At 39.7% G+C, this 6,433-nt stretch overlaps 1 pseudogene; it reads left to right on the top strand.

Moving 5' to 3' along the window:
• Window positions 1-2,771: 2,771 nt before the first annotated feature.
• LOC138176415 (ubiquitin-like FUBI-ribosomal protein eS30 fusion protein) lies at window positions 2,772-5,397 on the top strand (annotated as a pseudogene).
• The last annotated feature ends 1,036 nt before the right edge of the window (window positions 5,398-6,433 follow it).

Genomic DNA, 6,433 nt, shown 5'->3' on the forward strand with positions numbered 1-6,433 from the left:
TTTATGTGAATTTAAGCCACATATGATTTTTCTACCTGGAGATACATCTGTTCATCTGTACTATTCAGCTGGTTGCATATATTCTTTTCTTAATTCCTTCCCATGAGAAGAAATTGCTGACCCATACAATGGTTTTCTTTCTCAGTTGTTTATTTTCATATAGTCACCTTCAGTTAACATTGCAGGGTTTTTGTTGTCATGGTTAGATTCAAGAATTAAAGTGGTATTACTATAGATTCCATAACATCTCCTGTAGAAAGCATCTCCTAACTAATGCAGTAAATTATTTACAGAGACAGCCTTGGATTGGCAATGGTTCTCTTATTGTGGAGTGAAAGCTCCCTAAGGCAATGGAACAATTGAGGGCGGAATTAGAACAGAATTTAAATGAAGGAAAGATTTTGTGGCTGTCTGCCAGTGGACCAGACCCAGCTTTCTGAAGTGCTGGCAAAGTCTGTTTTCATAATCTGACTCTGCAGCAGTGGAAGTTTACACTTCAGTGCTTCTTGTCTTAGTTTAGAGATGAGCTAAAATCTATGAGAACTGCAGCATCCCTTTAAGTTCCATTTGTGGCACTTTTGTCATTTAAAAAATGATGTATATACATACATTTTAGATATCATTAAACAAAAGTTAGGTTGCTATTTTTTTCTTCCTAGCCTCTAATGTTTTAGATAGTGTTAGTCTTTCTTTTTTCCTCTTCTGGGGATTTTCAGATTGTCTATTTTTACTATTTTGGATTAAAGAGTAATTTTCAGATCAGAAAATTATTTTGAAAATGTTTTAATTACATCTCCAGTACTTAATTGTGAGGTAGAATTATTGTTTAACTCTCAGAATATAGATTTTAAATTAGATTTTTTTTTTAAATCAGTCCAGAGATTGACTTTTGAGTGCCAAATGTTGTTTATGTTCACTCTGAGCAGCAAATATGGCAGTTTTCCTGCTATCATACTTACTACTGTGTATAGGCTATAGAAAATGCAAGAAAAAATCAAGTAAACTTTGGTTATAATGAGCAAAGTTTTTATTTTAAAAATGTTATTAGCCAGTGGCTTAAAAAGAAAGTAAAGATGGCACTAAAAAAATGGGAAAAGCATCCCGATTGGACCAAGTACTGATCAGTCAATCAATAAGGATATATAAAATTCTCACTCTGAGACTCTTACTCTGCGGGAATACAAAACATAAGCAAAAGAAAGAAAAAGGAAAAAGTCTCTGCTTTCAAGGAGCTTATATTCAAAAGGGGGAGACATCTTGGAACATAGCCATAGGGAGGAATACATCTGCCATCCTGAGTATCTGAAGGAAGCCAGGGATTCTTTTTTTATTTTTCATTTTTCAAATGCTTTATTAACTTCTGATTTACATCATTAATTTCTGCCAGATTTTGAGTTACAAATTTTCCCCCCATTTTCCCCCTACCCCACTACCCCAGAATAGCAGTCTCACAGGATATCCCCCTCCTCCAGTCTGCTCTCTCTCATATCTTCTTCCATACCCCCTTAGACTTTTCCAGTAGGGCATGGTGGATCTCTATGCCCCAGTGCCTGTATATCTTCTTTCCCAGTTACATGTAAGATAGTATTAATAATAGTATATATAAATTTAAACATTTGATTTTAAAACTTTGAATTACAGATTCATTCGCTTCCTCCCTTGTCACCCACCCTTAGGCAGTTCAGTATAGATTGTATATGTGTAGCTAATACAAATCATTAACATAGTAGATATATTGTAAAAGACTGACTATATTTCCCTCCCTCCTATCCCACCTCCCACTTGTTCTATTTTCTACTTTGATCCCATCCCTTTTCAAAAGTGAGTGCTTCCAACTTCCTTCCCCCCAGCCTACCCTCCCTTCTATCATCCCCGCTCTCATCCCCTTCCCCCTACTCTCCTGTGGGGTGAGATACCCTATTTAGTATGTATTTCATTCCCTCCCTAGCCAAATTCAGTGAGAATAAGGTTGACCCATTCCCTTTTGCCTTCCCCTCCATTGTAACCCTTTTCCCTTGCCTCTTCTTTATGAGATAGTTTACCCCATTCTGTCTTTCTCCATCTCCTCTCATTATATTCCTCTCTCACCTCTTAATTTCCCCTTTTAAGTATCATCCCTTCCTATTAAATTGGTCCTGTACCCTCTATCTATGTATACCTGTAAGCATATGTACACATACACATCTATTAATATGCCTGTATACCCTCTGATATAGACATATGTTTCTATTCCCTTCAACTATTTTCGTACTGAGAAAAGTTTCATCAGTTACAATTGTCGTTTTTCTGTGTAGGAATGTTAATAGTTCAACTTTGATCAGTGGCTTATGATTTCTTTTCCCTGTTTACCTTCTCAAGCTTCTCTTGCTTCTTGTATCTGGATGTCAAATTTTCTATTCAACTCTGGTTTTTTCATCAAGAATGCTTGAAAGTCCTCTATTCCACTGAATGACCATATTTTCCCCTGAAAGGTGATACTCAGTTTTGCTGGGTAGGTGATTCTTGGTTTTAATCCCAGCTCCTCTGCCCTCCAGAGTATCCTATTCCAGGCCCTTCGATCCCTCATTGTAGAAGCTTCCAGATCCTATGTTATCCTGATTGTGTTTCCACAATATTCAAATTGTTTCTTCCTGGCTGCTCATAATATTCTGTCCTTGATCTGGGAATTCCAGAACCTGGCTATAATATTCCTAGGAGTTTTCTTTTTGGGATCTTTTTCAGGAGGTGATCAGTGGATTCTTTCAACCTCTGTTTTGCTTCTATCCAACCTCTATTATATATCTATGAGATATTTCACATTGCCTTTTATTCTTTCATTATGTGTTTGGATCTGTTTAACATCATCTTGATTTCTCTTAAAGTCACTAGCTTCCCTTTGCTCCGATCTAAATCCGAGGGAAAGATTCAACTCATTGAGCTTTTGAAATTCTTTTTCCATCTGGCAAATTCTGCTTTTCAAGGCATTCTGCTCCTCATTGCCTTTTTGAGCCTGTTTTGCCAATTGAGTCAGTCTGTTTTTTTAATGTGTGATTTTCCTCAGTCAGGCTGTTGACTCTCGTTTCATAATTTCCTTGCATCATTCTCATTTCTCTTCCCAATTTTTCTTCCACTTCTCTTATCTGCTTCTTAAGGTCCTCTATGGCTTATAACCAGCTTGTATTTTCCTTTGAAGCTTTTGGTATAGGAGTTCTGACTTTACTGTCTTCCTCCTTTTCCATGCTTTGCTCCTTTTTGTCCCCAAAATAAGAGTCTAATGTTGGAATCTTCTGTTTGTTTTGCTTCCTTTGTTTGATCATGTCGTCCCTCAGTCACTTGACCCCTGGGCTTTTTGCCAGAGTAGAACTCTGCCACTAGACAGGGGAGCTTTTGTCCCAAATGCTGGGGTTTTCTCAGCTGCCGGAGGTATTAATTAGGTGCCTTCTCTGAGGCCTCCACATGCTCTGGCAAGCTGGTCATGCACCCCAGAACCTCCACCCTAGATCGCAATCCAGATCCAAGCAGGTTAAAGCAAGAGCTATTACCCCTCAGACTGGTCACTTGGTTCCCCTACACTCTGCAGGCCAGGAGCTGAAGCTGCAACATGGTGCTGGCTGAGCCAAGGCATCAGCTTCTTGCCTTGGGGGCAAAAGCTGACGCACTCCCAACTACTGGTCCCAAAGTCCAGACTGCACCGACCTCTCACTTTGTCCCGTGCATCTATGTGTTGATGAATCTGGAAATAGCCACAGCTGCTGATGATCTGGAGTCCCTCTAGTAGGTGGCCAGTCAGGCCTGCCCTGGGGCTAAAACCTTGGCTAGCAAGTGGCTGGGCTCAGCTCCCAGAGCGTTGTGCTGGCTGATTCTTGCCAGCAGGGCTGTCCTTAGAGGGAGGTTAGCTTCTCTGTGTCACTTTGTGGGTTCTGCAGCTTCAAAGTTTGTTTAGAGTCCCCTTTTACATGGATTGGGGAAGGTGGAAGCCGGAGCCTGGTGGAGGTCCTGCTTCTACTCTGGCATCTTAACTCTGTCCCCCGAAGCCAGAGATTCTTAAGAATGTAGTTTTAGGTGAGACTCCCAGTTGTGACGGAGTTGAGGAACCAAAGTTTGGGATGTATAAAGAAGGGTAAGACATCAAAAGCCTGGGAAAGAACTCAGAAATTGTTCTTCAGTCATGTCTGTGTCTTCCTGATGGTTTTCTTGGCAAAGATAATGGAGTGTTTGCAATTTCCTTCTCCAGCTCATTTTACAGATTAGGAAACTGGGGCAAACAGGGTTAAGTGACTTGACCAGGTTTATATAGCTAGTGGCTGGACTTGAGTTCAGATCTCCCTGATTATAGGCCTGGAGCTTTATCCACTGTGCCACTCAGACCTTATCAGTATGTAAAAAAGTATAGTAGAGAACATCCATAACCAATTTTGCATGAATACAAAATATTTGAGGGTCATCATCCACGGACAAATTGGGTATCCTAGTAGAGGGAGTAGACAGGCTTTTTGCTTGCAAATGTCATTTAATAATGGACCACATCTTCTATTTCCAAACTAACTAAAAGAGGCAGGGACATACAATCTCATGGTTCTTATATTGTTTGATTATAGAAAAAAATTAGATTCAGTAGAACAAAACACTACCTTAAGGCTTTTTTTCTTTTTCTTTTTTGCTACTTCCCAAGATTCCTGGGAAGATAAAATAGAAATACCATTGTTCAATGATCCTCTGATAAATAATATCAGACAAGGCATAGAACATGAAGTATGTTCTCTAAAGGCATTTGTGACTAATGGAGATCTGGGATAATCTTGGTCAAAGAAGAATTCCCTGAGGGCAGTGAGGTCCTCTTGATACTCTTTTTTAGAGATGACATTGTTGGGATTGCTGCAAGCCTCAGATCACTGCAAAGAGTCTGGGAAGGGCTTTTCTGGTCTCCATCTTCGCCCCGGCTGAAGCAGGACTAGTGTGTCCCAGTGGCCGCCATGCAGCTGTTTGTCCGCATGCAGGCTTTGCACACCCTTGAGGTGACCGGCGGGAGACCGTAGCCCAGATCAAGGCCCATGTGGCGTCCCTGGAGGGCATTGCTCCCGAGGACCAGGTCCTGCTTCTAGGAGGTTCCCCGCTGGAGGATGAAGCCATATTGGGGCAGTGTGGGGTGGAGCCCCTGTCCACCTTGGAAGTGGCTGGTTGGATGCTAAGTCCATGGCTCTCTGGCCCGAGCTGTAAAAGTGAGGGGGCAGACTCCCAAGGTGGCCAAGCAGGAGAAAAAGAAGAAGACTGGGCGTGCAAAGAGGAGGATGCAGTACAACCGACGCTTTGTCAACATAGTGCCCATCTTCGGCAAGAAGAAGGGCCCCAATGCCAACTCCTAATCACCTGGTACTTTGTCTCCAATAAAGCCGCTACGATTCTTAAAAAAAAAAAAAAGTCTGGGAAGAGATCTGTAAATACTCAAAAGGAGTTTGGCTTGCCCACCCACATAGGAAAAACTAAGTGGATGAAGAATGTTTATCGACCAGATTTATACTTGCATTTTGATGGCATAGAGCCTTACAGTACTATGTATAGTATATTACCATAATTCTTATATAGGCAGTATAAAGAATTGGCCCTAGAATTGAGGAGGAGGAAATTTTGGGACTTCTGGGAAGTTGCAAAACTTTTTTATTGACCCTGAATTTCACCATGAAAGCAAAGCCCATATTTTATTTATTTTGAAAAAGATTTTCATTAATATCTTTTATTTTTACATTTGTTATATTTCCTCCTATATTTTTCCCATCTTCCCTTTCAGAGAAACAAACCTTATAGCAGAGTTTTTCTTAAAGAAAAAAAATAGAGAAAAATTAGCACAACAGATCACATCAGAAAAATCTGACACTATATATAATGTTCATTTCTTAAATATCTTATTTTGGGGCTAAGTTTATTCTGTGTAATTTAGTAACATTTATTTTTGTTTGTTTTATGGTGTTTACTTTTACTTTGTTGTAGTCATTACATATTTGTATATATTATAAATATGCATTTTATTTATATTTCTTGTTCAGTCATGTCCCTCTATTGGTGATGGCATTTTTGGATTTTGTTGGCCAAGAGAACTAGAGTGGTTTGCCATTTTCTTCACCATCTCATTTTACAAATGAGGAACTGAAGCAAACAGGGTTAAGTGACTTGCCCAGGGTCACACAGCTAGTATCTGAGGCTGGATTTAAAATCATGAAAATGAGTCTTCCTGATTCTAATTTCAGTGCTCTATCCTCTGTGCCACTTGGCTGCCCTCTTTTATTTATATACAAATATGTATATATACATATATAAAGAGTGTTTTCTTGCTTCTTTATATGCTTCTCTGTACTCATATTTGTCATATCTTATAGCACAGTAATTGCATTCATATATGGCAATTTGTTTAGCCATTCTCCAGTCAATGGGTTTATATATGGTTTCCTGTTCTTTTCTA

The sequence above is a fragment of the Petaurus breviceps genome, unplaced genomic scaffold (assembly GCF_028583685.1).
Source record: "Petaurus breviceps papuanus isolate PSGF00001 unplaced genomic scaffold, PetGlider_PUasm1.0 88875, whole genome shotgun sequence".
NCBI classification, from domain to species: domain Eukaryota; kingdom Metazoa; phylum Chordata; class Mammalia; order Diprotodontia; family Petauridae; genus Petaurus; species Petaurus breviceps.